General features: G+C 40.2%; 1 non-coding gene across 1 annotated transcript; it reads left to right on the forward strand.

Moving 5' to 3' along the window:
- Window positions 1-10,191: 10,191 nt before the first annotated feature.
- Window positions 10,192-10,310, forward strand: LOC145393168 (5S ribosomal RNA). Its single transcript, XR_013896144.1, has one exon. It is a non-coding gene; the product is annotated as a 5S ribosomal RNA (ribosomal RNA).
- Window positions 10,311-14,660: the final 4,350 nt, after the last annotated feature.

Here is a 14,660-nt window from a genome sequence, read left to right on the forward strand (position 1 = left end):
TAAGTGACAGGTATATGGCTTCATGTAACGTAACCCAGGAAACCATTTATAACGCTGGGTGGTAACTATATAACCATATTATGTGTTGAAATGGCACCTGCTATGGTGCCCCTGCTAAATGGGTGGCATCCATCCAGGAACCAAACCTCCACACTTTTCCCCGCGTCTTGCTGGGGTGAGGTGCTGTCAGCAGCAAGGGAACATCGATTCACTTCACAGGATGACTCTAGAGGATCGGTTGCTTGGTTGTGCTTGATAGGTCTGCTCGGCCAGACAGACTGAGGTCAATCATCAGCAAGAACAACCCAAACAGCTCCGCTTTCTGTTATCTCTAATCACTGAACTCCCATACCTCTGACAATGCAGCACACATTTTCTGCACCACAGGAAATTCCATTTTTATTCAGTGTGCAATGGCAATATCATGACTGACTTACTTTGGAACATAGCCGCTGGTTATAATTTGTGTGTGTGTGTGTGTGTGTGTGTGTGATGACAACTTTAGTCCAGACATAAAACGCAGAAAATACTGCACTGAATAATGTGCTTGTTGAGTCGTAATAATGCAATACGGCCGAGTTATAGGACAAATTGAGAGATAGGTGCAGTACCGACTTGAACTACTTCAGTCCGATGGCGTACGTTTGTTTCCCGGCCTCAGGTGATTTTGATCTATCTATTTATTTATTTATTTTTTACCCAGAGAGGCTAAATACAGCCTTCATTATTTTCTTCAATAAGATGAGGCCTTCCCTAAGTTGAAGAACACCGTCTGAAACAAGCAGAATTAAATTACTAAGATACGACATCTGTATCACGCGATTAAATCTAATGAATGTATGAAGCTGGATAATTTGCTTGTAATACTGCCTTCTTGCAACATGGCTGAGTTAAAGGAAAAATGATGGCATTATTATTCTGACGAGTTTATGCCTTTCTGTTCAACAATGTAATTTTTAGGGGTTGTTGTTGCATTTAGACGTTTCCGTTCAGCTTAAGAGGGACGTCACTTATTGAAAAGCTTCCCATAAAGAATAAAATCGCATGGAGGCAGGGGAAAATATACCAGAAATAAAGTCTATCTATCTATCTATTGCCAAACGCCTCAATCCCGTTTGGGGTGGCCACAAACAAATCGCCTCCAAGTCGCCCTGTCCCCCGCCATTTCACTGCCCTGCTCCCAACTCACACCCCCCTCTCTCATATACCTCTCCACCCCATCCCTCCATCTCATCCTCGGCCTCCCCCTCCCTCTTCCCCCTTCCAGCTCACTCACATACACTCTCTTCGTCAGTCTTTCACCCTCCATTCTCTCCACATGGCCAAACCACCTCAGTGTGTTCCTCATAACGCTTCCTATCACATCCACATCAACACCACAACGCTCCTTTATATCCTCATTCGTCAGCCTGTCTCTCCATGTCCTCTAGCGAAAAATATTAATGATGTTTAGACTGAAAGAACTTTTTTCCTACTTGGCATGATATTAACGCTGTCAAAGTCACGTCATCCTGTACTGTATTCCTGCTAAGAAGATACAGTTTTGATGAGAGTGAGCCACAGAAGCTTGAGTGGTGGTAATACCGATAAAATTAACCCCTGCATGATCAAGAATACACTCTTAGGCGTCTCAGTGTTGAATTCGTTTGATATTGGATTCCATTAACTGTGATTACAAATTCTGCTCTCTAGGTTCTTGCCAAGACTAGAGATTTAAGAGGCTTTGCTTAGTTTAGTGTGCATGTATTGGAGGCTTGCTCACTAGGCTCAGAGACATGCATTTCCCCTGCACTGAAACTAACGAGGGCAGATTTTGTTTTTCTTCTATAGTCAAGGTTTGGTAACTGATTTTTTTTTTTGTAGTATTTGAGCTTCTTTGGTGTTTCTGCTTATGATGAACTAGTAACTTTTCCATTGTGACAATTGACCAGGTACACACACACACACACACACACACACACACACACACACACACGAGCATTTATATTCAGGAATCTCTCTCTCTCTCTCTCTCTCTCTCTCTCTCTCTCTCTCCAATAAGCTTAACTCAGGCAGGCTGCACCAGGCATCTCATGCAAGAGTAACAAGCACAGAGCCGACTTAGGTGATGCCCAAGACGATTTCGCTGAAGGTCTTGTCTCTTCCTCCAGACTTCGCCGCGAGAGAGAGAGAGAGAGAGAGAGAGAGAGAGGGAGAGAGAGAGAGAGAGAGGTCATGCTTCTTGTAACCCTTTCACAACGAGGATGTCTTCTGTATATGTTTTCGCTGCCTCCAGACGATTGTATTCTGCTAGGAGCCTTATTTATGGAAAAAGATATGTCCCGACCATGGAAGAGTTGACGTTGCCAGTATTAACTCCTTCATTTTTCTTTATTTTGGCCAATCGACCATCGTGACCGAAGCCCCTGGCCATTAAGGCAAATAAACGTATACACACACACAAATATATATATATATATATATATATATATATATATATATATATATATATATATATATATAGCTAGATATACACAAATATACCGTATGATTTTTTTAAAATTTAATTTTTTATTTTTTATTTTTATTATTTTTTGTCTTTTCATATTTTAAAATTTATAATGTAAGAAAATTAAAAGAAACCTAATGTAATACCCTAAAACTGGTAAGCCTAACAGACAAATCGCTAACCTGAACTAAAACCTAAAGATACAAATAACTAAACCTGCACTAATGAACCCCTTCAGTCCGATGAGGTATATCATATTTTCGGTGCAACACATACAGGTGAATTTATCCATCTTATGGGAGACTTTTTGGTAGTTAAAGTATGAAACTTGTATTTAACTCACTCTAGTTCGAAAAGTCTCTTCTGAACTGAAAAAAATCGTCTGGTGGTGGCAAGAATGGCAAAGAATACGTCACTAGACTGAAGGGGTTGTATACATTTTGTAGCACAAATGTGGTTAGGAATATCGCTCCAATTTTCAGGTAAACAAGGAAACTCTCGCACAGTATTCTGAAACGACTTCTGGGCACCGAAGGCTGCATCATTAGGAATCAGAAGTTACTGCTGGTTGTCGATATATACTGCATGTCTGACTTTACCTTTTGAGTACCAAACACGATGAAATAGATACCTATCGCTATGATTAAACCCAAGCTTTGACTGAGCATGGTGTAACCTGTAACATCTTGAAAAATAACTGGTAAAGACGAAGTTACATGTGATGGCAGACCACCCGAGAATTTATGAGTTGTTTGATGCCAGGTGGGTTACTCACCAACTATCGTGAGATGCGAAGCCAATACGTTATCTATTTATAATAGTCGCAGCCTGCAGGTGTTACACAAGGTACTCGTTTTACAAAACACCCCACACAGGGTGGGAGTAAAATCGGTCAAGTGCAAATGCAAAAATATATATATATATATATATATATATATATATATATATATATATATATATATATATATATATATATATATATATATTGTGGTATGTGGACACAACTGTAAGTACCTCCGTAGTAAACGAACGTACTTTATGAATGAAATATCACGATCTACAGTAGTCTGTGTAAGGAGAAACTTGATTCAACGAAAAGGTGAGCATCGAGAAATAAATTAACAAATTTACTCTCGTGCATTTGCTAATGGAGGGATATACAGTATATTATGTGTATAGTATATATATATATATATATATATATATATATATATATATATATATATATATTCAACCACCAAGCATAGCCGAAGAATAATACTTCGCCTGCAGAATGGTACCCCTAAAACACGCACACAAGACACAGCCACAATACCCGTCTGACCAGACAAATGATGGAAGAGAACATCCTGGCCATCGGGCGGGCTTCAGATACGAGACGCCTACAAAGTATTAGAAGTCCTTATCAACATCAAGGTTAAGGTCCCCAGGATGAACCTACAGACAAGAGAATCTGCAATCGTCCCATCATTCCAACCTGCTCCTCCCCACACTCATATCTTTTTGTTGCTGAGATATGAGGAAATCAGGATGGCAAAAGAAGATAGGCCTTAGCAAGGGAGTCTGGATAAAAGGGAACGGTGCCACATTGTCAAAAACTTTAGAAATAAGGGCTACTGCATGGGTTTCTCCATGTTGGTCAATTGACTGATTGATGGTATGAGTAATGAGACTGAGTATATCAAAAGTGGATCATTCGTGGCGAAAACCATACTGTCTGTCATTAATTAAGCTGTTCGATTCAAGATGTTTAACAGTGTGCTTAATAATTCAACTCCAACTAATGGAAAACAGTTTTTTTGTAGCTGAAAGCGATTTATAGGAGCCTGAGTGTTAATACTGGCATCATTACCCCTCTTCATGGTCAAGACAACTCTAGTGTATTCTGCTGCAGCTAAGGGCAGACGATTTTATTTGGTGGTGAGTAAGTATAGGGGCTGAAAGTGTTGATACTGTCACCATTAATTTTTTTTTTCGCAGTCATAATAACGCTAGTATTTTAGTCCATTTAACGTCACCTGATTTTATATAACTAAAAGTGGGTCATAAGAGTCTGAGTGGTAAGATACTACCTCGAACGTTAAGTTTGCCGGCAATTCTATGACAGCATGGTTTCCTGCATTCGATATTTCTTATTGATTCCCTGATGTAACTGACCTTTCTTCCTTCTATTTTTTTGTCGTGTTCTTCATACTAGTATCATATTTAAACATTTCACGCAACGTCTTCTATACCCACAGTCGGCAGGGAAATGATGGTGAACTTTTGCGTTTGATAATATTGTGAGCAGAGTGTATGCAGGTGTAATAGTATTAGTAGTAAAGTAACCCCAGTCTGTCTTGCCAAGTAGACTCGTCAACCGAAGGCAAACAATTGCCCCTGCGTTGCCATCTCATGCAGTGAACCGATGTTCCTATGTGGTGGAGAGCTCCTCGGCACAGCAATGCTCGGGGAAAAGTCTGAAGGTTTGGTTCTTGGACAGACGCCGCATTTGCGTCTCTCCACCCGGTCAACAGGGACACCGTAGTAAGCTCCACATCATCCTGTTATTTGATTATATGATTACCACCGAGCGTTGTAAATGGATTTCTGGGTTACAGGCAACCATTAGGCCTGTTACTCAGTGTAGAGTCACCATAGGAGGAAGTAGACTACATCACGTAAGTGGATGATGGTCGTCGCAACTACCACTTCGTGGATATCTAGACAGAAAAAAATTTGCAGATGGTTAGGCCTATAAGGTAGAGTCAGCTTCCAAAATCTTGACTACGTGAGCAGATATCTAGAACATTCCATAAGGCACGCTGTTGATAATTCTCTTCCAGTGACATCAGTTTCCTTGCTTTCTGGATTCTACTTAACCATATTCTCAGTTAAAACAAAAAAATGATGGTGATAATGCTAAAACAGCTTCCATCGCCAAAGCTGGCAGGAAAGTTTCATGGAACCTTTGACCGTTGTGGTGCTACGATGAGGGTGTGAGGCGCGCACCAGGAGGGTATGTGAGGCCAGTGTCTGGCCTGACATACCATAAACCTCAGCTCCCTGACGTGTGGCCGGCCATTTCGGATTCAGAGGGCGTTGGGTGGTAGAGCGACGTGGGGTGGGACGGGGGAAAGTGGTTGGAGGAAGTGATGAATTCAAAGGGGTGGGACAAATGTCTGTTTCACCCACCGCACCTTGTTTTAAAAAAAACATTTCTCGAATTACTAACTTTAGTTATAATAATAATAATAATAATAATAATAATAATAATAATAATAATGATAATAATAATAATAATAATAATAATAATAATAATAATAATAATAATATTAACAGATAATAAAAGTGATGAAGGGGATGCTTTGGTTGGGTAAGGGAATGTACACAATCGGTGTGAAGCGAATGAACAAGAGGGGAGAGGATGTGTACAGGAGGGGTGAGACGATATGTACTAGGGGTGGGGTGTGAGAGGGTGTGGAGGAAGATTAAGCGGATGCACAGAAAGGGTGACGGAGATAAACAGGGGGGGAAAGGGTACACAGGAGGGGTGAGAGAATATGTGCAGGAGGGGTGAGGGCAATTTGGAGGGGTGAGGGGAGTGTCCACGAGGTGTGAGGGCACCTAGAGGGGAAGGTGAACCTTGTAGTCTAACGCTTCGCTTTGATGACATTATATTTGTTAAGATTTCTACTTGAAAATACCAAGAATATAATAAAAGAAAGTCACTGTACTGAAAGGAACCACCTCTATACGATTTTTCTAGCTTTGGAGGGTACATTTTAGCTCTGAAGGGTTAGAATTCTAGAGTCTTCATTAACCTCTGAACTACATGTGGGTTCTCCTTCGTTGGGTATAAGTCTACCGTTATGTAGCACATAATGAAAATGACATCCTCGACTTTAGGACTTTACGTTTGGCTATTCGCTATGCAAATTCTTCCTTCTGTTGAGCAAATTCGTCGAACGGTTTCAAGAAAAAATTAAAAGTCGAGAATTTGGGCTCCGAGCTGTTCACACAATGTCGCTTGGTACGTTTCCGCCAAGCCTTGAGCACGGACTCGCCATACAACCTCCATGACCGGGTTCACTGTGGGTTGAAATGAGACCAAAGATAAACTAAGTCGATCCCATATGACCTTGACCTTTGACCCCTTGACCTTGCTGACCCAATCTTTTCGCCGTCGTTTCACAGTGTGTCAATGACAAAAGTTTGGTTGAAATCCGTTGAGGGGTTCAGGAGATATCACGCCCACACCATGACCTTGACTTTTGACCCCTTGACCTTGTTGACCCAATCAGTTCATCGTTCCTTCATACTGTATCACAGACATAAGTTTAGTCGAAATCCGTCAAGGGCTTCAGGAGATATCGCCCTCACAAGGATAAATTAAATCGAAACCACATGACCTTGACCTTTGACTTCTTAACCTAGCTGATCAGTAAATCATCTCGACACTGCATCACTGACAAAAGTTTGGTGGAAATCCGTCAATGGGTTCATAAGATATCATGCCCAGTAAAGTCTTACGGACGCACTAACCCACGCCCGCTGGACGCACGCACAGACAGACAATCCAATCACTTAATGCCTCCCCCACCAAAGGTGGGCGGAGGAATAATAAACACTTAAGCATATACATGAGGCTGATGATATTTTTTTCAATCTCATTTCTCAACGAAAAATCTCCCTATCCCTGATTAAAAAAGTATGTTGTTCATTAAAAGTGCCATTGCACTGAACTATAAGATTTTTTGTTCGGCATGTTTATGTGTGCCGTTACGACAGTCGCGTGTGTGTGTGTGTGTGTGTGTGTGTGTGTGTGTGTGCTTTTTTCCTTTGTGCTTCTTAGCAGAATGTTGGTTATGTTAAAGTATGATTATGGCAGGACAGTATACACGTGAAGTATGCAAATTGCTAGCTAAGTATAGTAGTTATCTTTCTCATAGTATGCCTTAGCTTACTTAGTCGCTTGCTACCCTCATTTCAGTGGCGTCGTTTATAATATTGCATTCTTATTACCTCTAGATATATATATATTTTTTGAGAAACCTCTTTTGATGAAGGAATTTAGTTTGTAAATTGATATTATCGCTGTATATCTCTCCAATGTAGAGTTCCAATTACGATAGCTTGTTTGTTATATATTCTCACCTGATTTCTTAATATGAATATATGGTTACTGAGTTTGATTCCTTGTAAGATTGTGTTTTTAATAATTCTTTCAGTGCTGCCTTGTAGTTTTCATCTGAGTCACTATACAGCCAAACAATTTTTTCTAACAATTCATTCGATTCTCACATTAAAGGTCTCTGTACTTCAGAAATACCCCAAAACCTAAATGAAAACGTCCACATGTAAGAACACTCGCTAAAAATGACGTTACCAATTTCAAGAGGTTGAACATGTGCCAATAGTTTGATAAATATGCATGATATGTGTGTTAAGTATTCATGCTATAAAAATTTAAATCTGCAAGGAACTGTATTAGGATTCAAAAGATTAAATATATTTCCTGTACACAAATCGTTAGAAAAATAAGTGTGACATCCCTGTGATTAAATTTCCAGTAATTACTCTTCGCATCTGATCTAAATAATATCTGATCAGTATCAGCATTAAACTACATTACTACGAGCGAGGGCGAAGCACTTGCTAGTAACTCGTCAGGCAGTGGCATTTTCACACATATGGGCGACCCAACCCGGCCCGACCGTTTCACTATTGAGAAGCTTATATCGCAGCAACCACAGGGTCGATCACTGCGTAGTTTGCACCACATGATAGTCCAATTCTTCAGGATTTATTTTTGACAAGTTTCAGCACACCCAGGCGGTGCACGTGGCACGTGACACAAATATAAACTGTTCAGCAGTGATAAGGTTAGGTTAATGACTTTCTATTCAGAAAGTGATTCGCTGTACAGGAACTGTGCATTTCCCTTTCTTACCACCTGGAAGAACTTCTATTTTTTTTTTTAATCATCTTAAAACGGACGGTATTAAACGTTGTTATCAGCGAAGTTAAAATCGAGGAAATGATACTTTCATTTAGAAACTGACATTAGATTGAACCGATTGCAGCGGTTATTAAGTACACACACACACACACACACACACACACACACGCACCGCTCGCCGGCTCAGTGGTAACGCTATCGTTTAGCGTCTGCTAAGGCGGGGGTTCGCGCCTTGCTCGGGATGCGAAAAGCTTCACAGACGAAGCGGGTGGTCACTGTCCTCCTTGAGCATGAGGATGGGCGTGTGTGTGTGTTAAGGTCAAGGCTTTGCCCTTAGATCGGACTATATGAGCTCTCTGCTCTCCTCCAGGAGGGTAAAATGCTGATGATCACAACCATCACGTGATCCTGACCGACCAGGTGAATTACACACACACACACACACACACACACACACACACACACACACACACACACACACACACACACACACACACACACACACACACACACACACACACACACACACACACACACCTCTTGCATATTGCAAATGATAAACGAATACAAATTAGGTCCAGCAAAAATTAATTAACCATATCATTCGGACTTTGTCTTTTCAACTTAATTAGCGAAATTCGGGAAGCGTTCATCTGCAATATCATAAAGCAGAGGGAAGACGTAAATATGACATTGGTGGATATTCCCAAGTCTTGTAATAACTTGCCATTTGATCACTGCAGATTATAATGATCACGGACTTGCCATTTCAATTAAGCCCGGCTGATACGTCCATCATATACACGCCTCAACCACTAACGAAGCTAATTAATTTCCAGTGTCAAATTCACTCTTTTGGGGGAAGCTGTCTGATGCGTTGCCCATTTCACACTCATTACCATAGCCTCATGGTAAAAATATATATATGTACGCAGATTCCAAATTAAGAATCGTATTTCCCGCTTCACCGAGTTTTAATTCAAAAATAGAAGTCGTATTTTCCGGGGCATGGGTGTGGGCGATGGGTGGCTGGATGGGGACATGGGTGGATATGGTGGGTGAATGTGATGGTTGGTGCTCATGGGTAATGGGAATGAAGGTCCCTGTGGTGAGGGTATAGGAGATAGGCAGTGGGTGGTGGGGGCACGGATGGGTGGATGAATGTAGGTGGTGGGTAGGGGAGTGAATGAATGGATAAAGATGGATGGAATATGGTGGGTGAAGGTGCCACTTGTAAGTTTGTATGTGGTCGTCAGTCAGTGTGGGTGCGGGCGTGGATGGGGGATGTAGTGGTGGGTGGATACAGTGGGTGAGTGGAAAAGATGTGTGGATAAGTTGGTATAGTGTGGAGATGGATGAAATTAGTGGGTTGGCGGATGGAGTGGATGACTGGGTGTGGCGGGTGGATGGACAGGGTGGGTGCATGTAATAATGGATAGATGAGTAGAGATGGCTGATATTCACAGAGAAGGCTGGTGAAGGTGTCTTTGTGAGCGATGGTGAAGTTACTTTGGAAAACGAGTAACTAAACGTTTATTCTGGGCGGGAGTATGGATGCTTATGAATGTATATATGGATAAGCAGGTATGAGCGAGCTTTCTGTGAGTAAATCTGTGTGGCAGTGAGATATGTACAGGCTAATTGTTTTCAGTGGGTGAATGCAACTAATGAACTGCAGTCCAAATGGCAGTGTTGATTTCCAGGCAGTATGTTTCGATATATAATATGCTGGCAGCATACTTTTATTGATTTCCTAAGGTTTGCCAACGGCCATACCACGTTGAGTACACCGCTTCCCATCCGATCAGTGAAGTTAAGCAACGTTGGGTCTGGTTAGTACTTGGATGGGTGACCGCCTGGGAACACCAGATGCTGTTGGCATCTCTACGTGTCAAGTGGGGTTGGTGGAGGATTAGTGCTCCTCCCTGTAAAAAAATTAACTCTAAGCCCTTGGCCACCCCGTTTGGGATACATGGCGTCTGGCAATGAATGAATGAATGAAACATGAGGTTTCCCGGATTTTGTAGCTTTGTGATGATCCCTACCGTGGCTGCATCAGCGTTCACTCCAATTTTGTTAAAACGATGTTAAAGTAAATGCGGTTTGCTGGTTACAGTGAAATTAACTCTCTCAGGCCCTTTTGGCGCACTGTCAGTTTATTAAACCGTTGTGGCGTTACGTGAAATAAAATAAGGGCAAATGGTGAAGAATATTTGCTCTTTCTGACTCCTATCATGTCCTGTCAGTCCCATAAATTAGCTTGGAAGTAGCTTAAGTAGAATAATGTACTACGGTTGTCTTTCTTGAAAGGGTTAAAACAGTACACAAATACAAATTCTCAAAGTCAAACCCTTTTCAAATATTTTACAAGTGGTATTTGTTTTCAGGAAGCAAGACAAAGAAACGAATAATAAACAAGCAATACACATGTCATTATCTCATCTATGGTCTGGACACTATTATTTTATTCTAGCTAACACTGGCACAGGTAAAATTCCAGGTAAATGATGAATTTACTTTCTTGACATCCGTGTGTGCAGTATAATTTGACAACATATCAGTATAGCCTGCACGTCGTTATTTTTAAAGAAATCTCCCATAAAGGTCTCGAAGCATTTTAGTGCTCTATCGTGAAAATATTTTGACTTCAGCATGATATTTTGGCGAAATATCCATTCTATCGCAAGCTGAAATTTAAGAGAGGGTTGAACCAGTATTAAAAGGGAGGGTTGAACCAGTATTAAAAGGGAGGGTTGAACCAGTATTAAAAGAGAGAGTTGAACCAGTATTAAATGTGAGTTTAACCAGTATTAATCCCCTATACGACTTGGGTGTTTTCGTATACCTGAATGAACTAGCCTGGTAGCAGCGAAAAAAAAGGTACAAAATGACGTGCTCTGGGATACGGGGTATGTACTTTAGAATAGCCCGTTACGATGGACTGAGTACACTCACTAACTAATGACTAGGCTTAGTAAAATTGTGTGGTGTCAGCAAGAATAAGTTGCAGACGATGTCCTCATGGTTAATTGATTATAAACAGATGTGTACTTCTCATTTTATTCCTACTTCCACTAAACCTTTTTTCAGCTTAGAAACTGAAATACGCCGAAGGTTGTGGAGGGAATAATTCAGTTAAAAAATACGAGTAAACTACTTCCAGACTGGTGGCTGTCCTAAACTCAGTAAAACTGTCTGGTTACAGCAAGAATATAATGCGAATGTTGTCCTCTTGGGTATTGGGTATATCCAGGATAGGCCATAAAGACAGCATAGGTACACTTGACGCTGACTTACCACCGGTCGTGAACCCACCCGTGGAGTTAGTAAAAGATACTGTACTGGTATATGGTGGTGGCAATGTGCCAGTGAGAGAAGTGCTAGAGTAGTGGTGGGAGGGAGCAAAGAATATGGAGAGAGAGAGAGAGAGAGAGAGAGAGAGAGAGAGAGAGAGAGAGAGAGAGAGAGAGAGAGAGAGAGAGATGGGGGGTGGGTGGGCGATGAAGTGGCCGATGGGACACTGTGAATGGGGGAAAAAAAAAAATTGCTTATCATGCTTAAAAAATGTATGATAGCTTTATTTATTTCCTGATGCTATTTGAATGTCGCTGCCTCCATTTTGAACACAAACTGTCCAGAAATCTACAAGGAACTATGCTAGAGTTACTAGATAACACCTACAGTTTGACAAATAGTTCTTAAAACTTTGGGTAATTAGAAATAACTCTGTCTACATCAATCTATAATATAGTCTAATTAGTAATTCCGCTATATTCATGCAAACGAAACTGTATTAATTTCTGCCCTCATCCATTTATACGTCTACCGTATATATCTATGAGACTGTCTACCCATCTGCCCACCACCGTGATACTCCCTCCAGTTTTAGTTACCTCCTACTGGGCGTCTAGGTATTTCCCCATAGATCTCCTTACTTGATGCCTGTGTCTATAACCAATCATCTCTTTATCTTCACATTCGTGCCTCATACATTGCTCTCTCTCTCTCTCTCTCTCTCTCTCTCTCTCTCTCTCTCTCACACACACACACACACACACACACACACACACACACACACACACACACACGCACACAAATATTTGCCTATCTCATATAGGCTATATCTGTATTTATCTGTCTATTCATCTATCTCTGTGCATATAGATAAATAGATAGGTAGATAGATAGATAGATAGGCCACATTTTAAAACAAGAACAGAGAAATAAAGACAAATTAAGTTAAACTGATTGGTGAATTGTTTCGGATACATTTTACGTCTTTAGTTTGTATTTTGAGGGCAGCAGTTTTGGGAGAGTCAAGTTCTAGTAAAGGAACGTTCTGAATGACTTGCTCTAAGGTAGAATTTCTGACAAACGTACTGGCAAGAATGTTAGCTTCTCCACGAAGGTCCTTTACAATGTTTCCATGTGAAGATCTTAGTGGGGAAATGGGTGAAGACTTGTTAATGTCACTGTTGAAAAGACTGAAAGTTGATCAAAGCATTCTATTTAGTAATATTATTAATTTAATGGTCTGGATGCTTGGTTGTATGGAAAGTCTGAACTGGCGAGAATTATCGTTGCTTTTGCGTGGTTCCTAACAATTTTAAAGTGACTGAGGGATTCGATATGTATTTTTCTTTAAACAATGAATTATATGCTAAAGACATTTGGGTCCTTGCTATGGCACTATTGCAGTCGAACCATTTTGGCGAGTCAGATCTTTTAGCACATATATAAATATATATATTCCATATACTATATAAATATATATATATATATATATATATATATATATATATATATATATATATATATATATTGTTACGGAACAGAGAAAGATAATGTACACTTTAAGTGAGAATACGAAGAGTCACTACTGTCCCGTAAAGTTCCAGGTTCAAAACAAAAGAGTTAGGTAAAATTACAAGTTAAAGTTTAATGCACAAACTAACAACAAAACATTCAGAACTCATAAGGATAATGTAATGGCAAATAAACAGGTTAAATATATGGTTAACTGCAATAGCCTCTATTAACACGAAGTTAGCAAGAGTAAATTTATCTAAGTCAGCCCTGATAAAATGAGATACCAGATAATACTCAGTGAATGCCAGATAAATTATTACAGATACAAACTATTATCAAAAATGACTGACATAAAGATCCATACATGAATTACAAAAACTTCACTAAGCCTACAAATTAAACTTATGCTATACAGTACAAGAAAAAAATGCAATAACAGTAATACTCAAATTACACACAGCTGCTAGATGGTTGGAGATTTCTTGAGCACTCACAATAATAATATCTGTATAGGGGAGGACAGAGATGTGAACAAAGTGAGGAGCAGATCTAAGTGGCAATGATGCAGAGACTGAGCTCATTATATAGGGGCCGGCAGAGCCTGATACAACTTGTAATGAGGACGCGCAAATGAAGCCATGGGGACAAAGAGATGACAATCCGCTCTGGATAACAGAGATGTCGACTTACTCTACTATAACGGTAGAAGGGGGGGACTGAGGCAGAACACGCTCGTGATCAAACATGCAGCAACTGTGCGTTAAAATTACACAAAGGATGATGAAACCATAGGCTATGTAACACCTTCCCACAAAGAAAAAGAAATTTACAAAGGAAATTTCTTATTACTCTAAACAATCTGTCTAAAGTCTAGATAAGCAATCTGCAATAACATTTTCTTTCCCCTTGACATGTTGTATGTCTAATGAATACTCCTGAAGAAGTAGACTCCATCTTGTCAATCTCTGATTTTTATCTTTAAACTTACTAAGGAATTTCAGTGGGTTATGATCGGTATAAATGACTATGGGGTCAAAACCAGAACACAAATAAAATGAAAAATGCTGTAAACCCAAAATCAAGGCCAAAAGCTCTTTCTCAATAGTGGAGTAGTTCTTTTGAGGTGGAGTGAACTTCTTACTGTAATAAGATACAGGGTGTTCAATACCCTGATCATCCTCTTGCAGCAAAACAGCCCCAGCTCCTGTATCACTTGCATCAACAGCCATCTTAAAAGGCTTAGCAAAATTTGGAGTAGCGAGCACTGGCTGACTTAATAGAATAGCTTTAAGTTTGTTGAAAGAGGATTCACAGTTATCGGTCCAGACAAATTCAACTCCCTTTTTCAGTAGGTCTGTAAGTGGTGATACAAGAATAGAAAAGTTAAGAACAAATCTCCTGTAATAACCTACCATTCCCAAA

This window comes from Coenobita brevimanus, chromosome 23, assembly GCF_032717465.1.
Source record: "Coenobita brevimanus isolate Jiangsu-jjx chromosome 23, ASM3271746v2, whole genome shotgun sequence".
In the NCBI taxonomy this organism is placed as follows: Eukaryota; Metazoa; Arthropoda; class Malacostraca; order Decapoda; family Coenobitidae; genus Coenobita; species Coenobita brevimanus.